Consider the following 27,525-nt stretch of genomic DNA (forward strand, 5'->3'; position numbering starts at 1 on the left):
GCGCGTACACGCACGTGGTATATTTCATCCGGTTTGCGATTTACGATCGTATCGTACTTTTCTCGTGTAACCGTCGATCTTTCTCCAAACATACGCACACACACACACAAACACACAAACACACAAACACACACATACACATACACAATCTCTCTCTATCTCTTTCTTTCACTGTCGTTCACACCAAGTGTGTGTCGTATGAAACAGAATCCTACCGAAAGTACGAGAGAGAGAGAAAGATGGAAAGTTTACGTTCATTCGTGCGAAGTAGCGTATAAATAAATGACGTTTATTATGAGAGAGAAAATCGAGTTAACGAAATGATGGAAAAGGGTGTGAGAATGAGGGAAAAGGATGATGCGGGGGTCGAGGAGGCGGGATTCTCTTAGCTGGAGTGGTACAAGTTTCGAGAGGTTTGAGGGGTGTTGAAGGGGAGAGGGGAGAACGTCACAACACCGTCGAGGCGCGAACCGTCAAAGTGGATTTATGATGTTTTCCCACCGTTCTTCTCTTCTCTTAAACTTCTCTTCTCGCTAGATGTGGTTTCTTCTTGTTTAGAAATAACAAAAAAAGGAAAGAAAAAAAAAGAAAATATAAAAAAGAAAATTAGGAGAGACGCGGCACGTTTTGCTTTGATGTTTAGAGGCGCTACTTCTTCTTCTTCTTCTTCTTCTTCTACTACTTCTTCTTCTTCTTTTTCTACTTTTTCTTCTCTTTTTTGATGCAGAAGCATCAGTATGATGCATCACCGTTTCATTCGGTAGGGGATTCGTTGTTAGGTTTTAAACAAATCGTCAGTTGCTTTTGATCGTTTTTAAAATACTGGAAATTGACGGGTCTGATGTTTGCTGGATGATTGATCGTTTCTTTTTGTTTCAAGTTTATTTATATTCTTATCTTTTATTTATTTAGAATTTAGATTATAATATTGTTTATGAGGTTTTTCTTGATTGACAATTTATTATTATAATTAATTTCTATTTATTTGTTATTTTTTTATTGTTTAGTAATATATAACATAATGAAAAAAATATTTAATATTTCAAATATAATAATTAAAAATGAATATTAAAATATATATATTATTAATCATTTAAGTATAACGAGTATAAATTGTAAAATAAATATTAAGCTAGACAACAGTTAATATAACAAATTATGAAAAAGTGTGACAAGTTTTACTTACTTCTTTTTTTTTTCTTTCTTCTGTTTTCTTCTTTTTTCTTTTTCTTCTTTTTTTACGCGATTGACTGAGGCAAGGAACTTAGTAGTCGGTGACAAAGCCGGTGATTAATTATAAATAATTAGACATGATTCGTTAAAATATCCAGAATAATTCAGGACGACAAGACTTAACGATCGTTCGTGACCGAAACGAAACGGTCCTTTCTGGCCCTTCATCCTTCTTCCACCTACATTCTGGTCTTACAATTTTCTTTTCGTTCGTCGTTCGCAAGGGAAGGAAGCAACGCGTCGGCAAGATCGTTATGTTGACGGATCTCTGCTTTCTGACATCACCGGAAGTCACGTGGTGGCGCCTTAGAAATATTCCTTCTAACGAAATCATTTCTTTTTCTTTTTTTTTTCTTTTCTTTTTCTTAACTTCGAAAACATTTGTACGCTGATTTACATTCACTGAACATTAATACTCGATTAGTATAACGAAACTAAAGTATTATTATTATTTTTTATTGTGTTGATTTTTTTCAATACTCAATTAGCATCGAAAAGTATTTGTATTAATTATTTTTTCTTTTTTTATAAAATGTAAGACTCGTCAAAAATAAACAATTAACATAAACAGTTAACAATTTTTACTAATTGCATTGTTATTAAAATAAATTTGACTCATTAATTTGCGATTATCGAAATAATAGTTGATTAATATAAATAAATTTCCAAGCATTACATATTTATTTTCTTTAAAAACAAAACGACTTATTATTTTTCTATAAATTGATCGTCTAATAAATATGTATAAGTCGTAAATACGAATACAAAATTATTGTTTTACATATTGTAAGCTAATGAAGGATGATAAATAATAGAACAAATAATCTGAATGACGACATTTCTAACAGAGACGCCTATTTATATAAAATATTTTTACTCAAATAAACATTCAAATGATTTACATACAAAAGACACTATCATTAGTTGACACTTTCTCAGTATAATTGAGTTTATGTTTCGAAAACATTTACATTTACTAAAAAAATATAGATTGTACGAATAAGAAAATATAATTTTCTGTTAAATATATTGCAAAAAATTGATTATATCGACAAAATCTAAAAAAGGATATAATTACAGTGACAAAACTCGAAAGAAAATCATTTTAACATATTAATACTCTCTTATATGAATCATTTTTATTTTTATCAAAAACTAAAAATCACTTATGATACAATTTAAATTTATTTTAAATACGCACGTGTACAAAATTTTCATAAGAATAAAAAAAACTTTAATTTTTCATAAGAAATAATTGACAAAGGAATAAATAAAAAATCAAATATTAATTATGATTCAATTAATGAAACTGAATTGAATTCATAATCTCCTCTGAATTTAAAATTTAAATTAGCTCAGTTCAATATGCCAACCTAATTACATTAAGAAATAATACAAAACCATGTCAAAATTCTAAGAACAGAGTACAATCATTCTATGTATGAATATACAAATTCTCTCACATACATTAAAACCTAATACAATAATAAACTATGAGAAAAAACGTATAGTTTCAAATTGTTATTGTGTTCTCCTTAAATATTAATGTATTTTCAACATTTTACTTATACTTCATTCTCCAATGTAATATACAGAATGTCCATAAAAATTATAACCAAACTTATACCATGTATTAACGAAGTCAACCAGTTTAAAAAAGTTTCTACAAACTTATGACCAAAGATTATGTAAAGTAAACATAAGAATTCAAAGATTAATGTCAATTGTTTTTATAATATTAATAAATATTTAAAATATCTTTTTCCTAAAACCAGAGAAGAATTCAATTCAATGAAATAATGAGTGGTGAATAATTTTTTCAAATAATTTTCTTCTAACAGAAATCATTTCCTTGACTTATTTGATATCGTATATTTGTCGGACACCCTGTATATTTGTTCATATAAACATGCAACTCCACGAATATTCAGTTTGTTTTCTAGCTAGGGAGGAATAGGAAGAGAAGAAAGAAGAAGAAGAAGAAGATGAAGAAGAAGAAAAAGAAGAAGAAGAGTGTCACTGTCGTAGAACGTCGAAGAAGAAGGGGAAAGGCCAAAGAGGCAGCCCTCATCAATCATTAAGTATACCCAGGCTCGTTTATTTTAAGACAGCCACGTTTTTAATACACGCGTCATTAACGTGTGTGCTGGCACCTCTGAAGAACTAAGTAAGTAAGTAAGTACTTAGAGAACGCACTTATACTGACATGATTATATGTATTTGATATTTACATTTTTTTATTTGTTGGATGTCATTTATTAAAGTACTGAGATTTATGTTAAAGATACAGAAATGTTCTTTTGAAGACAAATTTTGTTTATATAATTAATAAGAGATTCAATTAATTCCAAAATTATTAGTTGTGTTACAGTGTCAGTTTTGTATTTTAAGGTAAATTTGAAGGAAAGTTATGGGAATGATTATAAATATTATTATAAAGATGTAAATATTATTTTTATATTATATAATACAGCTTCTTTTTTCTTTATAGTAACCAATTTAAAGTAACAGATGGTAATTGATTTAACTTATACAGAAAGCTATCAATATTGAATTGAATGTAGTTTGACAATTTTAATAAAAAATGGTTTTATTTCATTTGCTTTAACTTAGTTGCATTGATATTTATGATTTATTTAATAGCAAGTAGTATAATAAATGATACAATTTTATTTAGCCTAAAAACTTAAAATATAAAACAGTACCATGATCATCTTTTTATAATACTTTTTTTATAATACTTTCGTTACAGTGTCAGTTTGGTTTTTTAAGGTAAATTTGAAGGAAAGTTATGGGAATGATTATAAATATTATCATAAAGATGTAAATATTATTTTTATATTATATAATACTGCTTCTTTTTTCTTTATAGTAACCAATTTAAAGTAACAGATGGTAATTGATTTAACTTATACAGAAAGCTATCAATATTGAATTGAATGTAGTTTGTTAATTTTAATAAAAAAAGGTTTTATTTTATTTGCTTTAACTTTGGTTGCATTGATATTTAAGATTTATATAATAGTAAGTAGTATAATAAATGATACAATTTTATTTAGCCTAAAAACCTAAAATATAGAACAGTACCATGATTATCTTTTTATAATACTTTTTTTATAATACTTTTGTTACAGTATCAGTTTAGTATTTTAAAGTAAATTTGAAGGAAAGTTATGGGAATGATTATAAATATTATCATAAAGATGTAAATATTATTTTTATATTATATAATAAAGCTTCTTTTTTCTTTATAGTAACCAATTTCAAGTAACAGATGGTAGTTGACTTAACTTATACAGAAAGCTATCAATATTGAATGTAGTTTGACAATTTTAATAAAAATGGTTTTATTTCATTTGCTTTAACTTAGTTGCATTGATATTTATGATTTATTTAATAGTAAGTAGTATAATAAATGATACAATTTTATTTAGCCTAAAAACTTAAAATATAGAACAGTACCATGATCATCTTTTTATAATACTGTTCAACCTTTTCTCACTTTTAAAGTTAAAATTGTTTAACAGTATTTCTCAATAATTTATTTAGTAAAAGTATAATTAAATATTATCTAAAATTTAATTTAGAATCCTAAAATAGAAATATACTCTAATAATATGTTTCCAAATCAAGATTACAAATTATGACACTGTTTAACATATTTTCTTTCATTTCAAAGATTGATCTAACTTAGTCTAATTTAACTTCTCTCTTTTCATTCTTCTTTCAAATCTAAACGAGCATTAGCTATTAGAATAGATAATTATCGAATTAACGTGAAGTATAGTGTCTTCTAACAAAAGAATATAAATTGTACCTACATGAGTTGTAGCCTTTTGTATCATATTGAATTCTAAGGAAGATTGTGGCAATGATGTTGAATAATTTAAGAAACAAATATTATTCTAATTGCATCTAATATAACATTTCTTTTAATAGTAATCATTCCTCAATAGCAAATATCAATTGAAAAGTTATCTAAAACTAACAATCTTCAATGAAATTAATGAAATTTAGTTTCTTAATTCTGATTTTAAAAAAAGCCTTATTTCTATTAAGTTTTGTATATCATTTTTACATTTTGTATTTGTTTTACAATATTTTTATAATATGTCATAATATTTAGCAGCCTGAAAAAATATTAGAAATTTATAATTTAAAATGAGATTTCAATAAATTTTATCTTTTATCAAAGATTTATATTATTCTCAACAGTAATAATAAATAATAAATATGATCTAAAATTGCGATTAAATTTAAAAGGATAAAATAGAACAATACTTTGATAATTCTTTTTCATCTTCATGAAACTGTTCAACATACATTTCTTTCATATAAAAAGATAAATCTAATTTGACCTAATTCAAGCTCTCTTATTTCATTAATCTTCCAAATCTAAACGAGCATTAGCAATTAGAATAGATAATTATCGAATTAACGTGAAGTATAGTGTCTTTTAACAAAAGATTATAAATTGTACCAACATAAGTGTTAGCCTTTTATATTACATTGAATTCTAAGGAAGGCTATGTGAAAGATTCTATTATAATAAAGAAACAAACATTACTCTAACGTTACGTGTTATATCCATTAGATAGGAATAACCATGCTGACGATGAAATCTAGAAAAAGACAGGAAGAAAGAAGAAGAAGAAGAAGAAGAAAGAAGAATAAAAAAAAGATAGAAAGAAAGAGATAGAAACAGGTCCCTTTGAACACGAGCATAGTGATCTTGATTGAGCGAGAGAAACGTCTTCATTGTGTCATAGTCCTCTTTCCACTCGAATCACCTTTCCTTTTGACGTCCGTCACACAGACACACAAACACACAATCATACACATACATACATACATACATACATACATACACAAGAATGAAAGGAATTTCTTCGTTTAAAAGACTTCTTTCTCTCTCTTTCATTTCTACCCTCAAAGATATTCAGCTTTTGTTACACGTAAGCATAATTTTTATTTCCATTATCATTATTATTATTATTAATATTATTATCATTATTATTATCATTATTATTATCATCATTATTATTATAATAAAATAAACAACGATCAAATGACGAAGATCCTTTTATTCAATCTTTAATTTCGATTTCACTGTAGTGTTGTGTTAAACAGTCTCACACGACAATACCTGTTTATATCTACCTGCCTTCTGACGTTTCCATTCGTTTCACTCATCATCATCATCATCATCATCATCATCATCATCATTATTATCATCATCCTCTCTCTCTCTCTTTTTCTCTTATTCTTTATTTCAGTATCTTTTTTTTTCTCACAGATTTATATGTTTCTAAACACTTACAAATACACACATATTATAACACATGGAAAACATTTCACGTTCTCGACTACGAAATATCGTTTTAATGCCTTCTCGCAGTATCGTCCAAGTCGGGATATACGTTAGACTTTCAAGGGATATTTATTAAAGCTCTGTTAAGCCGCTCGTTGATATATACACACGTATACCAGTCTTGGTATTTATTCGATGAGTCGTCGAATACGTAACCGCTTACCGAGCTGCGACTTATCGAACGAACGCTTTATCTACCCGTTCTGGATAGTACTCCTGCATACAAAATCATGCGGATATGTGTTTATATATGTGTGTGTGTGTGAGTTTGTGTATGGTTTCTATTAAGTTTTTTCTTTTACTCTCACCCCCCTCCCCCTATCCCCCCTCCTTTCTCCCAACTAGAGTCTCTTTACTCACTTTCTCGTATTAAGTTGTCAGATAGAGTACTCTTTCATTTTCATTTTTATTTTGAATTTTTATGAAGATAAACCCGTTTAGGATTATTGGTAATAAATTATATTATTGGAATACAAAAGTTACGTATATGTGAATTCATTGTATTTATTATATTGTGGTTTTTTTTAATGGATTTTGTATTGTTCGTAAATTTATTTAAAAATTTTGGAGATTAACGATTCATCTGTTGTTAGATTATTTATTGTAATTTTAATAATGTTGAAAATTCTTATAATTAATATCTAAAAATCACTCTATTCGATATAATATTTTATATTAAAATATCAAATTACTAAATATTATTATATATAATTATAATAATATTATAAATAATAGAAATAGAAACATATATGTGTTAATATTCTAATACTAATATAAAATAATACGTAAAATAAAAATATGTCAATTTGATTATAATCAATAACGAGATGAGTCCATCAGAGATAAAATTGAACATTTCAATTCTTCTCGTAACATAACGTGTATCTTTCGAATTCGTAGGACATTTACGATCGCATAGGTAGTATCAACATCGTGATACTACGCCCACCTAATTCCTCGTGAGACCACGAGATCCGAATTAACATGTTCGAAGTCGACTCTCTTACATCGTAGAATCGTAATCACCTATTGGTTCAGCACAGTATTCGAAGCAACCAATCGTTTGACGAAATGACTTTCCATGTTTTTCGATGAAAATTCATAAAAGTTTAGTGAGATTTCTTATGCTTCTGAAAGTATAGTTAAAAGACCTATGGCAATCGCATATCAATCGTATAATAAACTAACCGATGATAGAAAAAAGAAGAAATAGGATTGAAAGAGTGAGAGTCCACTAATGAGAGCGACAATTCAGTGTGTCGAGAACAGTTCGTTCGTTCGTGTGGAATGCAGCCAGCCGAGAATTCCAACATTCATAAATTTATCCCCGCAGTTAGCTTCTGCCAGCTACGTTTTAATATTACCTGACAATATATATCCAACCTTGATCGGTTCTAACTTTCAAAATATCAATGCTGTTCATCGTATTGTTCATTCCAATAATTCAAAAATAGTATTAGTAATAAATTAAGGATATAATATTGCTTTTTTATTTTATAACAACAACAAAATTAACAACAATTAACTATGAGAAGCAAATTAATCGACAACAAATCTATAATCTTCAATAATTTTATTAAAATCTATTAAAAACGATACACGAATCGTATAAGTTAGAAGAAGATGAGAATGAAGTTTAGAGTGAAAACGTCAAGGAAGAGTCACAAGGAGGAGAGAGGGGCAGGGTGGTGGTGGGTTTTGGCACGAGGGAAATCTCGGACGATTCCACGACTTAACTCTAGTTTTACGAAGGGCTTTTGGTAAGACAATGGCGGAGCTTGGAGGTTTACATTATTTAATGCCCCTTAGCGCACAGTGCGGTGGTCGTAGCGTTAATTAGGCAGCGCTCATATGCTAATACGTGGGACTAAGCTCCGCTTATTCGCGTAGTAGCTGGCATGAGCCGCGTACAAGCATCGGTTACTCGAGTTATAGTACACGAAGGTTTCTACTAGCCCTTACTATGTACCTTTATACATATATAGACACACACATACACATACCTACGTACATATATATACGTATATATATATTTATACGCTTGCGCATTAAACCTAAGGTAGTCTTTGCGCACAACCCCTTCTCACGTATTCGCGCAAACATGGGAAATAGAAGCGTACGCTCAGGCCAAACCAGCCCAGCTATTTGTCTCGCTAATATCTCCACCTCGTCCACCTCCGACCACCCCCCCTCCAACCCATCCCTCCTCGCAAACCTCTACCACCACTTACACCTATTCTTCCTACTCCTACTTTACTGAAACCCTCATCTCGTCTCTACGTTTCCACCTAAGGCAACAAAGCTTGCCTTCTTCCTTCTTCTTCCTTAATCTCTCTCTCTCTCTTTCTCTCTCTATTTCTTTCTTGCTTTCTCACTTTCTCTTGCACTTTCTGGTTACCTTGTTCCTCTTTCTCTCTCTCTCTGATCCTTTCCTACCCTCCTAGCTTCGAACGTGTGTAAGCACCTACGCGAACATGGTACAGCAACCCTGCCGCCATACTACGACTTTCCTTACCTTCTCTAGCACGCTTTGAGTTAAGTAATGATAAAAGATTCAAACTATCTATCAATTTTAGTTTGTTTGTTAACTTTTTTTTTTGTTATCCACACTTTTAGGTTAGATTGCATTTTTATTTTTCGTAAGATCGATAATATATTGGGGTTTTTGTTTTTAATTTTATTACATTCGTTTGTTAATTTACACGTTTTGTGTCTAATAGTTCATTAGGTATTTTTAATATTGTCTTTTTTTCAGGATTTTATCAACATAACCTAAAAGTTAACCTAAAATTATTTTTGTGATCATACTTATCATTTGTTGAAAATATTTAAACTCATTATTACTTAATCTTCTTTTAGAGAGAGAAGAATTAATTATTAAAATTAACAAAGTTTATTTTATTTTAAATTTTTGTTAATTTACATTTAATTTACGTTTGTTAATTTACACGTTTTGTGTCTAATAGTTCATTAGGTATTTTTAATATTGTCTTTTTTTCAGGATCTTATCAACATAACCTAAAAGTTAACCTAAAATTATTTTAGTGATCATACTTATCATTTGTTGAAAATATTTAGTCTCATTATTACTTAATCTTCTTTAGAGAGAAGAATTAATTATTAAAATTAACAAAGTTTATTTTATTTTATTTATCTTGAAAAAACATATTAAAATCAATTCGAAACTCATTACTTTTTACATAACCTGAACATTAGCTTCAAATTCTCGAAACATTAAAATAATATTGTGTCATTTAAATAAAAAATAATAATAAAGTTTCGGAAAGTTGAGAATTTAAATGACATTCAATATATTAAAATTTGGTCCTAATTTTTTTATCTTAAAATAAGAAACACCTGGCCCGAAACACCTGACACTCGTTCGTGGTTACGTATCGAAAGGCCAACGTTAAGGCTTTAGTCGTTGTCAGAGATTCCAGAGAGAAAAAAAAGGAATGAATTCGTTACCCCTATCGAGATCGGTATCTATCGGCTAAATGGCCCTCTAAAGGGATCAGTCATTCTAACACACTGAAAGTTGCTCGAATAGTCGCACAATCGGCAAGCCAAATTCTTTTTTCTATTCTGCGTCTCGTTTCTAATTTATCCGTCTTGATGCCGAATAAGCGTGAAGAGGGTTCAATCTTTTCGTTTATTTCTAGTTTAGGGACCACCATCAAATTCTACACTTAATTTCTGCCATTCAGTTAAAATTTGTCAAACCAGAGAGAGTAATTCTTTTATCTAAGTTTCTTTCCACAAAAAAATATAATTCCAATTAATTGTTAGCTAAAAATGTCAATTAATTGTCCTAATAATTTCATGTTTTTTAACTTAAGGAAAACTTTTGTACCCGACTGTATGCACTTGTTATTAAATTTTATTTTCAGACACTTCTACCTAACCTCACATTTGCTATTATTTGTTGCATAAATATGATTACTACATAAAGATAGCATCAAAGTTTTTTCTTCTTCATCGCGGATACTTCTAAAACGGAGATGATTAAAAACAAAAAATTGAACAGATAGTAATCAGTAGTTTTTACCGAATTCCAATTATCCATCTAGATGAGAACAGTTGAATGAAGAAAAAAGGTACAGATTAAAAGTTAAAACAAGTTGAAAATTAGTAACTAGTTGGAGTACGGTAGCACATTGGTATTGCATCGGCGTTGCAATAGCTTTAGCAAGAACGATCACGTTGAATCCATTAGGTCAGAAGAAAGCTTGAACAACACGGAGTGGTGAACGGGTGACCGGTCGGTGTTATTTATCGGCCGTATATAATGGCGCACCACAGAAGCCTCTGATTGATTGACCGAGGACTGCGTCGCGTCTTGTCGCCCGTAGCCTTACACGATCGACAAAAATAGGCTTAAGCTCATTAGGTGTATTAGGTCCGATCGTATCACGGTAGTAAGTCACTCGATAGCTCGAACATGAGAACATTCAGCTGAGGAACTTGCAGCGGTACTGTTTGCTATCTTCTAATGGAATTTTCGTGCATTCCTTTTTGAATGAATGTTCAATACGTTTGTTGAATAATACAAAATATATACAACACTATAACATATAAATTATAAATCAAAATACCTGAATGATTGATCATTATTACCAAAACGTTAAGATTGTTCAAGTTAGATAATAAAAATACAGACATTGTTATTAAATCAAAGATTCAAATGATACTGGAATACTTGACCTACGGTCAAGACATACGGTCTTTGTATGAGCTTCAAAAATACAAAAAAAAATAAAAAGAAGGAATGAAAGAATAGGGGAGGGTTCAACACCTGTCCCTTAAAGATGCAATCGTGTTCAATGTCTTAGCAATCTAAGACAGATTGAAAAAGAGTCAGTCGATTCTTGAGTAGGTGTACTTTATCCGAAGAGAATCCGCGCAGTGTCTCGAGTAGGTGTATGCTTTCGTAAAGGTCTATTGTGAACCTGACGACACGTCGTGTCTACAGCTTACGCTTCGTCGACTACGAATGGGGAGTCCTTTCCTTTCTCTCTCTCTCTCTATCTTTATCTCTTTCTCTTTTCTCGTGTACGCGTTAGTAACCATTGCATGAGACCTCCGCGATGAGATGGAAGAGAAACGGAGGTATATACTATTCGTTTGGGTATTAAGAGAAGAAGAAATAGAAGAAGAAGAAGAAGAAGAAGAAGAAGAAGAAGAGGAATGGAAGAGGAGGAGGAGAAGGAGAAGGAGGAGGAAGAAGAAGAAGAAGAAGAAGGAGTAGAGGCCAAGCTCGAAACTACTATATACAAGCATCCTAACTCAATACAGGCTATTAGGAGGAATAACCTGGCCTGTGGCGAGTCGGTAATCCTATACCTTGGACGGGGCCTCAGAGAAGTCCCAGTGGCGGCACCTTTTGATCTACCGCACTTCTCTCCACCTTCACCTTGGTGCTCACCCACCGCCGTGGTCCCCGTGGTCCATCCACTGAGGACAGGCTACAAGAGTCTCGAATACCTCGATGGATACTCCTGGTGTCCGATCACCGCGAGTGCCAGAAAAAGGAGGAGGCGCTCTTGCGTTCTCCTTTGAACACTCTCCTTTACCCCCCCCTCCCCACCACACTTTACGGATTCCTACTATTTCCTCCAAATCTTTTATTTCAATTCTTTTTAACCTTATCATATTCTTTTGGAAGATTTTTTGTTATCCCCCATTTTTTTGCTCTTTCGTAAATGTGGGTACGTTGATGTTTTATTGTTGGTTAGTTGGAGTTGGGGTATGCTGTGATAGTTTAAGAACAATATTTAAGAGAATTGAATTTTTTTAGATATAATTCTTTTTATTCAATTTAGATTCAACGTTCAATTTTTTTGAATTATAGCTAGTTTATTGTTTTTAGAAGTTAAAGTATGCTGTTTTAACTTAAAAACAATATGGAACAATTGGTTTTTGAATACATCCGTGATAACTCAAAACAATTGACTGTAATTTATTTCTTTGAAAATAACAATTGTTTTATTTTTGCTTAAAGTTAGAGTATGCTACATTAGTTTAAGATCAATACGACCAAATTGGGTTTGAATAGAACTCACGATCGATCTGTTGGTTTAATAGTGAAGTTGCCTAAAAATACATTTCAAAAGTACAAGACCATTTTGTTAATCGAACCAAAATATAGAAATAAACTTAGGCCCCGTGCGGGGGATTATCAGTGGCCCCCAGTGAGATAAGTTAATTGCACACATTAACTTATCTGTTCTAAATACTATTTCAATGAAAAAAAAATTGTCATTGACGTTACGGGAAAGCTTTGTAAAATCATTTCTAACCTCAAATAAATGACATTTTAACTCACGATAGATTTCCGTGACTCAGTAAGTAAACTACAACTATAATCCTTTATTAGCGTCCATCTTCGTGCGAAAGACGAACAATGTAAGAATAATAGTAGTGAAGTTGCATAAAAATACATTTCAAAGTACAAGACATCACTATGTCGCCATTTTGTTAATCGAACCAAAATAAAGAAATACACTTAGGCCATGTGCGGAGAATTATCAGTGGCCCCCAGTGAGATAAGTTAATTGCACACATTAACTTATCTGTTCTAAATAATATTTCAATAAAAAAAAAATTGTCATTGACGTTACGGGAAAGCTTTGTAAAAACATTTCTAACCTCAAATAAATGACATTTTAACTCACGATAGATTTCCGTGACTCAGTAAGTAAACTACAACTATAATCCTTTATTAGCGTCCATCTTCGTGCGAGAGACGAACAATGTAAGAATAATAGTAGTGAAGTTCTCTTAAGAAAGGAAATGAAGAGAGGGAGGAAGAGTGGATCAAGCGGTGGAAGGGTTAGAGGGGGGAAGATGGGGGATGGGGGATGGGGGTAGTTATGGAGAACAATGTTCGTTAAAGCGTAGACGCGTCAGCATGTAGAGAAGGATTCATGTGCCGCAGAAGTTTCCACGAACGGTCCAGCACAACCGACATCTCCTTAACGATCGGCTCCTCGTTGTGTATCGCTAGGGATAATCGTCGCATCCGGTCTGCTGAGTCTTCAGAAGAGAGAGAATGAGAGAAATGAGATAAAGATAGAAAGATAGAGAAGAGTGGGTTCTCAGTCTCGTTATCTCACCGTCGAGGTAACTCCTTTCAACCGTTCAACTCATCGTGTGCGTGTGCACGCGCGCACAAGCGCCATGTAAAAAGATGACTCGAAAAAAAAAAACAGGAAAAAGAAAAACTCAATGATCTTCCGATCTCTTCGATTTTGCTACTAATCGATTCGAAGATCTCAAATATCGGGTAGAATTTTCTTATCGTCATTTTTAGAAATTATACAAAAATTCAGGTAACCTTTCTATGACGTGATAGGTAAGTTCCTAAAAAATGTCGTTTTTTGTGAAACTATGTTATATGAAAACCTAGAATTTATTATTCTTTCGAGTTATTAGGTATACTATTTCAAAGTAATTTAGTTTTTAGGTAGTAATTTTGGTTATTAATTTCATTGTAGGATTTTATTTATCAAGTTAATTTAATTAGCTATTGAAAAATAATTATGAAATAAATCAATATTATTTTTATATTCTTAATTTATTTACTCGAAAATCTTTGAATATTATACGAATTATTATTAAACGATTTAAATATTTTGTTAAGAACGTAATAACGTTAACAATATTTCAAAGGTGTATAATTAAACTTAAATACATTAATACATTAATTTACATAATTAAATGTAAAAAAAAATTTACTAAATTTTTAATTTTAAAATTACTAAATTAAATACATTAATTTACATAATTAAATGTAAAAAAAATATATATTAATTAAACAAATGTATATTGCTTTTGTGATTGCAGTCAGTATAGTAACAATTTCGACCAACAAAATACATTTCATTGAAATTACAAAAAAAAAATAAAAACAATTAAAATTGAAGTATGAATCCGTTTCTTATAAACAATACGAGAAATGAATTTCAAACTATAGGACACCCTATTTTAGTTTTAATTACATTCCATGAAACGACATCATCGTCATTATCTCCAAAAAATCTCACCCAAAGTTCTCACATCTGAACAAGACTGGCAAACGAGAACGGAAATACTTGTGATCGAGTAAAAAATCTTCCCGAAGGGGGTCTTTCATCGTTACGACGGGTTATCGATACGACAAAAATATCGGTCACTGTGCCCGATATTTGTTTATCTTTTTTACTTTTTTTTTTTTCTAACGATACCCCTAAATCCCGTTTAAAAAAAAAAAAAGATAAACTGTGAAATAGTATAAAAGGAGGTTTCACGTTGGAACCACCAACCGAGTCTTTTCTCAACGTCGACCCTTTTTCTTGGTCATCAGGAACGTCGTAGTCGTGACGAACGTCTCGCAAGGGGGGTTCCAAGGGGACGGGGGTTTAGTGAGGATGAACCGAGGGTGTGAGCGAAGTTCAAGCCAGGAATCAGAAAAGAAAACTCGGATCTAAAGGCTCGTCATTATTTATAATTTTCCGCTTCGTCGTACCAGTCGAGAGGGTTGGTGGCAGGGGGCACGGGGGGAGGAAAGGAGAGAGGTGGTTTAGGGTAAAGGGACGAGGGGTTGGATGGGAAGGGGACGGGGGAGGGAGGGTTAACGTTATCGTCACGTTACTCTTGTATTTCTACGGCTTGAAAGAATGGATAAGGTGAAGCCAGAGGTCTTTTTCTTTTGCCGTTGGGTGCATCCATCCGTTTGGGTTCTGAGGTACAACGGAGGTGGAGACGTAGAGTATCGTAGTATTTAATCGTAATCGTCTCGTCACTTTTTTTTCCTTTTTTTTACTTTTCTTTTACTATATTCTCTATAGTGCAACGAGACCCGTTAGAAAATGGAAGAAGAAGAAGAAGTAGAAGAAGGAAAAATAGGAAGAAAAGGAAAGAGTACAAATAAAATACGAGAAAGAAGAAAGTGGGAGAGCGATGGGAATGAGGGGAGGGTGGAGGGGAAGAAAATAAAATAAAAATAAAAAAGGGTAAAAAAGGTAAATAACGTTGGTAGATGAAGAAGGAAGAGAAAGAAATGGTATGGGAGATAAAAAATAAAGGTGTTAGAGGGAAGAGGAGTCTTTTTCTTTCGTCCGCCTCCGCAAACGAGAAGAGGCGTTGAAAGATGCCCGTCTCGATAATACTGAAGACAATGACCGACCGCTATCGTTACTTGCTAGCTCGAGCGACATCCCAAGACACCACTGTCTTCTTTCTTTTGACTTTTCTTTTTTCTTTTTTTTCTTCTTTTCAATCAATTTATCAAGTGTCTTTTAAGAATTGTTTCAAGAATAGGAGTGGTTTGAAATAATAGAAAATTAAGGAAAATCTACTTTGATTGTATTTTGTGGGTTCGCAAGTTGATGCGTGGGTTTGGGTTCTTCAATTAATTGTTTTATGATACTTTGATATGATGCAGTAATGGGATTTTCGTTATTTTTATTAAATAAATGAATTATGTTAATTTCGGATATTCGGGTATCTAGCTTTGGTTTATTTTAATTCAATTATTCAAGTATTTTTAGGAATTGTTAAGAGTGTATGGTCTGTAATAATAGAAAATTAAGAAAAATTATAATACTTTGATTACGTTTGTGGGTGTGCAAGTTGATGCGTGGGTTTTGGTTCTTCAATTAATTGTTTTATGATACTTTGATATGATACAGTAATGGGACTTTTTCGTTATTTTTATTAAATAAATGAATTATGTTAATTTCGGATGTTCGGGTATCTAGCTTTGGTTTATTTTAATTCAATTATTCAAGTATTTTAGGAATTGTTAAGAGTGTATGGTCTGTAATAATAGAAAATTAAGAAAAATTATAATACTTTGATTACGTTTGTGGGTGTGCAAGTTGATGCGTGGGTTTTGGTTCTTCAATTAATTGTTTTATGATACTTTGATATGATACAGTAATGGGACTTTTCGTTATTTTTATTAAATAAATGAATTATGTTAATTTCGGATGTTCGGGTATCTAGTTTTGGTTTATTTTAATTCAATTATTTAAGTATTTTTAGGAATTGTTAAGAGTGTATGGTCTGTAATAATAGAAAATTAAGAAAATTTATAATACTTTGATTACGTTTATGGGTGTGCAAGTCGATGCGTGGGTTTGGGTTCTTCAATTAATTGTTTTATGATACTTTGATATGATGCAGTAATGGGATTTTTTGTTATTTTTATTAAATAAATGAATTATGTTAATTTCGGATGTTCGGGTATCTAGCTTTGGTTTATTTTAATTCAATTATTCAATTATTTTTAGGAATTGTTAAGAGTGTATGGTCTGTAATAATAGAAAATTAAGAAAATTTATAATACTTTGATTACGTTTGTGGGTGTGCAAGTTGATGCGTGGGTTTGGGTTCTTCAATTAATTGTTTTATGATACTTTGATATGATGCAGTAATGGGATTTTTTGTTATTTTTATTAAATGAATGAATTATGTTAATTTCGGATGTTCGGGTATCTAGTTTTGGTTTATTTTAATTCAATTATTCAAGTATTTTTAGGAATTGTTAAGAGTGTATGGTCTGTAATAATAGAAAATTAAGAAAATTTATAATACTTTGATTATGTTTGTTGGTGTGCAAGTCGATGCGTGGGTTTGGGTTCTTCAGTAAATTGCTTTATGCTACTTTGATATGAAGAAGTATAAATGAATTATGTTAATTCGGATGTTCAGGGTTGCATCAGAGTTGCATATGAATCTGTATACAAAGTAAAGAATGTATTCCTACTTAAAAAGAAGCAAACGAGAAATTAAAGCTAAAATCTAATGAAGAAAGTTGACGTAAACCTTAATTAATAAATCAAAATGAAAAATCAATAAACCTTTATCAAACAAAATCTGATTTAACCCTTTGCACTCGAGCGGCGCCGATACGGCGCCCGGCCGATATTTCAAGTGTCAACTCAACCAAAACTAATTACAGAGTGTAGTATTTATCAAAGTTTGTTTTTTTCGGCATATAAATGAATAAACTGATGATATTTGATTATTTCTATACGCTTGTTTGTTTATAAATGTTTTTAAAGTATCTGTAAAATGTCTACTTTAATTTGGCCGAAATTTTCTCTAGTTGCTGGTTCGAAGGTCTCGAGTGCAAAGGGTTAAATTTACTCCAAAAATAAACAAAAAACAAAAAACGAAGGCATAGAAAAAAGAAATTGCACCCGTTCAAAAAAAAAAACAAAATAAAGAAGAAGATCAAAACCCACATCAAACGAAGAAAAGTACCATAAATCTTGATCAATAACGAACCAAAATAAATGTCAATATATTAAATAGATAAAAAAAAAAAAAGGTAAAAAAGAATATTTAAACGATCTCTAATAAAAATCTGACTTATTCGAAATGAAACAGTGAAAACAAAAAAATGTGAAGAAAAAGGAAAAGCAAGAAACAAAAAGAAACAAACGAAAGAAAAAACAAACAGAAATCTTGCGCATAAAGAGAAGAAGAAGAAGAATAAGAATAAGAAGAAGAAGAAGAAGAAGAAGAAGCATGCATAAAAAGTGAGAAAAACGTGTAGAAAGATATCCGCGTGAACGCAATTAGCCAAGAGTATCAAAAGACGAAGTATCGTCGAAGTATCCTCTCTCTCTCTCTCACACTCGTTGAAAGAATCTCCACGAATGTGAGAGTTCCGATCGGACGTTACAGTTTAATAGCCGATTTTTGCGCGATTTCAAGATGCGACAGGGTGATTAAGTCACCCTTTAACTGGTGCCCCCTTTCGTGGGCCGCGCATCTTACAGGGGAACACACGACGGCATCCCAGTCGTCCTCATCTTCTTCCTCGTCCTTCTCCTCGACCTTCTTCTTCTCTTCATCCTTGTCGTCCTCATCCTCATCCTCATCCTCATCCTCATCCTTCCAACTCGTGGTTCTGGTTCGAGGATAACGAGAGCATGCCAGGATACGACGTACACATCTTCGACTACTCCTCCAAGGAGCTCGTTAGCCAACCTACGCGGTTCACGCGAGTTATATTGCTTTCTCTCTTTCTCTTTCTTTTGCACTTAATCCCTTTTTTTTTTTCTCTTTATCTTTTTCTTACAACCCTATCTCTTTCTCTCTCTCTCTTTTTATTTCAATGTAAGTTGCGTTAGTAGGAAAAAAATATTAAGTTTAAAAAAAGAAGAGGTGCACGAGTGTCCGTCTGTCTGACTCCTTTGAGAACTCCTCCCCCCCAACCCTCCCCCTTACTTTCCATATTTTTTCATTTTCTTTTTTTTCTTATAATTTTCTTTTTATTTGTCGTTTTATTGTTGTTTATTCTTTTTTACTTTCATTTTTTATTCTTTTTTTTTCTATTTTTCTTACGAACGAATTGGCTGATAAATTGTTCATTATAAACTTCATACGTTTGTTATATTTATTATTATCAATATATATGTATTGTTGTTACGTTTGTTATACGTTATATTATTTTATATAATTTATTATATTTTTGATTGTTTTTAATATTATAATGTATTTAATATTTCTTTTCTTTTTTCTTTCCTTACGAACGAATTGGCTGATAAATTGTTCATTATAAAATTCATACGTTTGTTATTATCAAAATGATTCAATTTATTATTTTTGATTGTTTTTAATATTATAATGTATTTAATATTTCTTTTCTTTTTCTTTCCTTACGAACGAATTGGATGATAAATTGTTCATTATAAAATTCATAAGTTTGTTATTATCAAAATGATTCAATTTATTATATTTTTGATTGTTTTTAATATTATAATGTATTTAATATTTCTTTTCTTTTTTCTTTCCTTACGAACGAATTGGCTGATAAATTGTTCATTATAAAATTCATACGTTTGTTATTATCAAAATGATTCAATTTATTATATTTTTGATTGTTTTTAATATTATAATGTATTTAATATTTCTTTTCTTTTTTCTTTCCTTACGAACGAATTGGCTGATAAATTGTTCATTATAAAATTCATACGTTTGTTATTATCAAAATGATTCAATTTATTATATTTTTGATTGTTTTTAATATTATAATATTTATAATATTTCTTTTCTTTTTTCTTTCCTTACGAACGAATTGGATGATAAATTGTTCATTATAAACTTCATACGTTTGTTATTATCAAAATGATTCAATTTATTATATTTCTGATTGTTTTTTAACACTATAATCGGGATTGTTTTGTTTGGCGCCGGTAGAACTGAATCGTTGTCAGATCATTTTACTTGTTGCCAGCAGTTTGTGAGATGAAATTGTTTTCAAAGTGTTTCCACGTGTAATTTAATTTGTTTTGTTTGGAAAGTACTTTTAAATTAGTATGATTTCATATAGGATCTTTAACAAATTATTGAACATTTGTGTATGCAATACAGACCTCATAGTTTTGTTATTTATACTTTTATGATCAATATTGTAATATGTTCATTAAAATTATTATTACATTTTACAATTATTTATAACAATCAAATTTTAATATTTATTCGGTCTTTTGTAATCTTTAGAAATATCTAAATAATATTAATTGTAAAATTAATTATTAAATACAAGAACAGACACCGAAATAAGCAATAAAACATAATCGAATATCTGAACATTATTTTTTTCAGTTCGTAATAAAATCGAGACAAATCAATTGATCTCAGATAACCAATCAATGACGTCAAAAAATGATAACTTTATGTATGTCTTTTATATACTAATAAGCAAGATAAAATATTGTTTACCTTTTCCTTTAGGGGTTGGTCAATCCGTAGTAAAATCGTTGGATCGATTGATCTCACAGACAACATCAATGATACCACAGGTAACATAACTTCATGTAGGACACGCCCATCGTAAATAATTCTGAGACTTTTATGTGACGTGTCGAATAGTCCAATTATGTTACTAATGTAAGTGGAATATATATGGCTATAAATGTTACAAGGATTTCATCTTTAATTATATTTATTATTTATTACACAAAAAAAATTACATTTTTTTTATTTTAATTGAGATGAAAAAGTAACGTGTCCTCGTAACGTCAGCTTTATAATAAAGTAATTAGAATTTCATTTTATTTTTATTTAGATCTAATTAAAAAAGTTTAATAAATAAGTAATAATAGAAATTTAAATTTATATATTTTAAATAAATATTTGTTAAAATTACTATTATACAATTTTATTAGGAAACTGAATTCAAAAAATATTGTTTAAATTCATTTTTAAAATCACCCAATAACTTTTGACTCAACTTATCTCAAACTGAGTTTAACTAATCATTTATATAAACAAACAATTATTTATATTATTATTTTTCAAATATTTTCGTAATTAGAAACATTTCATTTAGTCTTCGTTTACGTTAAATAAATATATTTAAGCGTAAGCGTAATTAATTGATTTTAAAATCTTTATTCTATATTTAAGAAATAGAAGAGATAGATGTTTTAAATAAGAAAAAGAAGAAGAAGAAATGGGAAAGGAAAGTAAAGAGAATGGTGAAGCTTTATTTAAATAAAACCGACGTAAAACCTCCATATTACCGTTCAAGTTTATGCATTCAAGTATAACACGAGCCATTTCGCTTTTAATGATAGAACGTAAAACATTCGGCCTTGATTAAACGAGACGCTAAGAGAACGCGAGAAATAGACAGTTGGAAACAACGTTTGCTTCTGTGTTTCTAGTGAGACACAATTTTCCCACATTTATATTTTCTTATTTTTTTATTATTATTATTATTATTATTTTTTCTTTTTTTACTAGCTTATCAACATATTAGCTGATAAATTAATCAATTATAAAATTCATACGCTTGTTATTATATTCTTTATTTGTTTTTAATAAAATGTTTATCAAATATTATGTAATTTTTGTTTTTATAAATATTTATTTAAATTGAATGATTTTTATTGATTATTATTTTGTTTTGTTCTGATCAATTTTTATTACTCATCGTTATTTTTTATTGGTAAATTCATAGAATGAAATTCGATAGAATGATAAAAATGTAAAGGATCGAATTTGCAGGACGAACAAGAGAATGAAATGTGAAAAAATGATTTCGAAACTCGTGATATTAAATTAATTGGAACTTCGTCGTCGTTAATGTCGTCGACGGAAAACGCCTAGCTAATTATACGCCTCGGTATTAATTCCTGATTGAGTGACAGTTGCAGAGAACGTTTCTCTCGTGCAACTCTAATTACGTGGATCCGATTAAAGAAAGAAAGCGTCGAAGTAGCAAACCATTTTTATCGGTTCACTCTACGCCATGACGACAAACTTGTTTAGGTGAACTGAAAGTCAATCTGGAAATTGAATTTAAAAGTATATTTTAAAAAATTCAACGCGAATTGTACCGTTTGTTTTTTCTTTCTTGTTTTTTTCATCACTCTTTTGGAAACAAAAAAAATATAAAAAAACTTTAAATCGAACGAATATATAAAAAGATATTAATCGAATTCCTTTGTCTTCTTTCTCGAAACTTTGATTTTTCAATTTTGACGATCAGTTTTAGCATTCATAAGAAAGAAATGAACAAAAAATAATTGAGAGCAGCGTTCGGTTTTTTCAATAACTTCCAATTACGTTTGCAGTTTCATAAATTTTGCTTTACAATTACTTTTACAATCCGATACAAAAATCTAACCTAAAAAAATTCTTAAAAATGTGATAATTTTATTTTTAAGATTATCTAATAACATTTTAACTCATATCACGACTAAGAACTCAACCTGTATGCATCGTTTATCGAAATTTTACATTTATCTTAATCGTGATTGAAAGAAAAAAAAAGAAGAGTTTGAAAAATACATCTGTAAATATTTAGAGCTTGCACATGTAATATTTTATTCGATGTTATTCACGATTTTTAATAGTTCTTAATTACGTTAGTATGAGAAATTATGCTTAGAATAATTTTTACAATAAGATAAAAATATCTAACCTAATAAAATTCTCAAAAACGATTAATCGTATTTTTCAAATAATCTAGTAACTAATTAACTCATCTAGTGACTTCAAACCTATCCAGTATGCATCGTTTACAGAATTTTTATATTAATCTTAATCCTCATTGGATAAGAAGTAGTAGAAGAAGAAAAAAGAAATATAGAATAAGGATAAGAGAAGAAGTATAATAAAAATAAGAAAAATTAGAAGAAATCACCTGCGAGTTCTTCGAGTTTGCACATATGCGGCTTAGTAGCGTCGTTCGCGTGGCACTTAAACGGCCGAACGAAATGGCCGGACACGCGTATAAATTGAAATTTACGAAGTTGTCGGTAGAATCGCGTGATAGAGGTCTACCTTCTCTCATTCTCCACTTTCTTTCCTCTTTCTTCTCGCCTCACCTCATCTGAAAAGCTACGAGATCAACTGAAAGAATCTCGTATTGGAGGGTACCTTTTCGTTTCTCCCCTTTTTCATTCACGAACTCGTATATCCCGTCTTCTTCTTCTTCTTCTTCTTCTTCTTTTTCTTTCTCCTCCCCCCTCCTTCCTTCACTTCACCTTCCCTTCTTCCCTTCTTCCCTTTCTCTTTCTTCCTTTCTTTCTTTTCTTCTTCTAATCGTCTAATATTTTAAACATTTTGACAGGAAACTGTCAACACTAGGAAACAAATAAATTTTTCTTACGAAATCACAACGTTCAATGGCACTTTAAGCACTTCGAAACGTAAATTCTATTCGCCATTTGCATTTTGGTTTCTCTTCGTGTTTTTTTTTCCCTTACGTTATTCATTTATTTATTTCGTTTTCCTCTCCGGTTTTTGTGCTTTTTCGTTACTAATCCTCTCTTTCTCGCAAGCGCATGTCGCACGACGCAACCAAGAATTATTTTAACTGCGATGCAATTTAATTGGTAAAAGTAGATCGATTTCTCTTTCCGTATGTTTTTTTCTCATTCTTTCTTTCTTTAATTATTGTTTTCTTCATTTCTTTCTTGATCAGATTGATCAAATTGATTCAATTATTGAACCGATTAAATCTTTTTGGTAAATCAATTTTTATTGTTGCAATGTTTGACAATGTATTTTGAATATGTTTTATTGAACATTCTTAATGAATTTAATATGAATTTCTATTGAAAAAACATTTCGAGAAAATTTAACAGAATATTTAGACTTTTGTCTGATATGGACTCATATGTGCGCCCGGTTAAAGGTACTAGAGCGCATATATGCGTCCAGCGAGTATTACTAATTACGTAATCAATCGATAAACTGCTAGCTTAATAATTCTCACGAAATAGTAATATAATTTTAAAATAATCAAATAACTGATTTTTCTAGGTTATGTTTATCTAAACCTATATTTAAAATTTCACAAAAATCATCCAATCAATTAAAACTTTCTACAATACTTTAAATATTCTCAATAATTCAAATCAATCCAAGCTATTTCATGTATGTTAAGATAACAAAAACAAAAAACACTTGGACAACAGTTTCGAATGTTCATTGTTCGTACGTTCGTTTAAAACTTTGAGAAAAATTATGAAACAAAAGAACAAAATAACGGATAAAAAGGTCGACATTTTTGAAAAGGATAAAGACAGAAGAATATAAAAAAGAATATAATATAAGTAGAAGTAGAAGATGGGAAAAAGAAGGAGAAAGAAAGAATGAAAGGAAGAAAGAAAGAGAAAGAGAGGAGTGGTGGCTCGTTGGTAAAAGCGTGGGCGGCCCTGCATCCGGCCTAAACTCCAGAGATAATATAGCGCCGGTCGTCCGAGACATTTGCACCATCATTAAAATTCGCGATAGCGGATCGAACAGGCACGGTGACATCACCCTCGTTCGCGCGAACCAACTAAACGAGCGTAGAGAAACGTTCGCCGTGTAAAATCTGCCCTCCCTGCGAGTCCTCCTTGAACTTTACTCTCACACCCCTTACTCTTCTTCTCCTACCCCTTCCTTCTTATTTCTTTTTATTCTTTTATTTGTATTTAACATCTTTCTCTCTTTCTCTCTCTCTCTTTCTCTCTTTTTCTTTTTGTTCTTTACGAAATAAAAATAAAACAAATAAACGTGAACGATGACCACACGCAATACACCTGGGATCCTTTTTTACACGACTCTGTTTTTATTCGATTCATTTTTATGTTGTTTTCTGTTTTCTTTTTAACAAAATGGAGAACCATAACCTCAAAAAGTAATTACCACCTGGAGCTTTATTTATATGATATTTTTGTACACATGATTTACTTTTTAAACAAAATGTAAGATAATGATTACACTAAGTACACCTTGAACTCCTTTTAAACGATTCACTACTTTTATTTCATTCTTTAACAAAATGGTGGACGATACTACACTGTTAGGTTAATTTATAAATCCATACGAATTTATTGGGTAATCTAAAGGACAGACTTTTTTTTCTATTGAATTATTTATTTGATATAAAAATTTCAGAAACAAGCTCTAGGAAATGTAACATAAATCTTTCTTTTACATGGTTATTTCCTAACCTCTATTTTATATGTACATCAAATAAGAAAAACTTAGACGATAAGAGCACTGAAAAATTTCTTCTTTTAATGACAGGACGTCAGTCATGTTGTATGAAGAGAAGAAAAAAAAAATAATAAAAAAAAAAGAAGAGAAACGATTTTGCGATAATCGTGTGAACATTTATTATATGGGATATCAGAGTGTGACGTCATAATGGATACCAGTGTTCCACTTTGAGGAAGGCTTATCTAGGTGAATCGGAAATATCAACGATGTTCCAAGTCTTTTTGTGCTTCAGAGAATATAGTAGAAGCCGTAACGTATTTTTTTTTTTCTTATTATTACCGTTATTATGATTAATTGTTTTCCTTTGAACAATCGAGTCGTTTATTCGAGAATGGATCCTATCGACGCCTCGGTGAACCGTAAAATCATGATAAGCCCGTTGATCTTAATGAATATTTCTTTTCAACTTACTTCATCTGATTAAATTGTAGTATTGTTAATAATTTTTTTTTATAAATATTCAGAAAATTTTTAATTTCAAATATTTAATATCATTTAGATAAAATATAATATTTTAATTTTATATATTTAATGATAAATAAAAAATAAAATATATAACTGTTTGCTAAAATGTTTAACTAAAAATATCATAAAACATTTTTTTGTAACTACCAAATAACTTAATGAACGATGAATTATTAATAAAATAATTAATAGCTCGTTAATTGGGTATTAAATTTGAGAACACAAGTGTGTTGAAAAAGAATAGAATCTCATCGTTTCCGTACCGGTCCACCCACTTCATGGATCACGAATATTTATGCAGATTCGATGATTCAGGAGGCCAGTGCGTAACGCCGGATGAAAAATATGTAAATGATTCGCGCTTAAGTGCCCAACGAAACCTTCTGGAACGTATTTCGATGCTTTTACTCTTGTAACATGTTTCTGCGTAGGTGTTGGTCAGCTTTAAGTAATGGTATTTATTCTATATAGGTTTAACGTTTCGCGTTAAACCCTCGGAATTCGCTAAATGAGAAATATTAATTAGGATAATTTCGGATTAAATTACTATAAAACAAATTATACTCATATATGGTACGATTTAGAGGTTAAATACATTTCATTAACAAATTTCTAATTTTCTATTCAAATCTTTCGCATTTAATACGGAAATATTTCATTGTACAAACAAAGAGAGAATATATATATATAATTAAAATAACTTTAAATAAAATAACTACGAGACAAATTAGTGTCTAACAATACAACATTATGCTTAAACATGAGTTCAATATTTTCTTCAAATTTTTTCAACAACAAATATCAGATTTTACAAATTATTTCAAATGTTCATTTATAATCACACTAAATACGTAAATCTTAGTAAATTATCATAAAATCATAAAATACGGAATAATAAAACGTGTCTAACGAGGAATCAACTCATTCCGTTCATTATACTAACTTATCTGAAATTCTCGTAATACGCGTTAGAAAGACAAGGACAGAAAGAGAAAGATAGAGGAAGAGAGAGAGAGAGACAGATCTTGCTTTTGCATGCTCATTATACGATATAATTGCAACGAATGCTAACCAAGGAACGATGGAGCGTAACGCGTTGAGTTAGGTTAACGCATTAATCGGATTCGAAAGCATGAAACTGTTGCACTGTCGGTGACTTAGAACGATACCACTCGCTTGTTAGGTCTTACATATTTCGTGGTCTCTTTCTCTCTCTCTCTCTCTCTCTCTCTCTTACCTTCTTTATCTACTTCTATCTCTTTCTCTGTCCTGACTGTTCCCTCTTCACGTTGAGTTAATCCCTTTGGTAAGACAATCGTATCTACGTTAAACAGTACGAAGCATTTTCGTGCTCATTGCATTCTAATCGAAATCTCGATCCCCTTTCTGTCATGTGTTTAGAAACAATGATGAATAGAGAAATGAAATATAATAGTTTAATTACCGTCATGATATTATTGTTAACTGGAGATACGTTAATATCATGGTTATTGAGATAAAATTACGTTATCATTTTAGTTGTTTTAATTACATGAAATTAATGTTTATTGGATTAGATTGACAATAGTTATTTTAGTATTATAATTATGTTAATATATTCTTTATTTAATGATTGCAATTTTAATATTATAAATAAACCAGTTCGTTGTGATTGACGAAAATCAATAAGGGTTATGCGAAAATATTGAATTACAAATTTCTATTAACATTGTAATTTTATTAAGAAGTAAGATATATATCTAAATAGAAAAATGTTTAAAATATTTAGTAATCAAGACGAAGAAAAATTGAAAATAATTCTCAGGAAAATACTGTATCATTTAAAGAGAAATTTACATTTATGAATAATTAAAACACATTTAAATAATACTACTGTATTTAAATGTAGACGCTACTGTCTTTAAATAATTTTAAATAATTACGTAAACTACAAGTATACACAATGATTCGAATAA

Source organism: Polistes fuscatus, unplaced genomic scaffold (genome assembly GCF_010416935.1).
Source record: "Polistes fuscatus isolate 324 unplaced genomic scaffold, CU_Pfus_HIC Scaffold18, whole genome shotgun sequence".
NCBI classification, from domain to species: domain Eukaryota; kingdom Metazoa; phylum Arthropoda; class Insecta; order Hymenoptera; family Vespidae; genus Polistes; species Polistes fuscatus.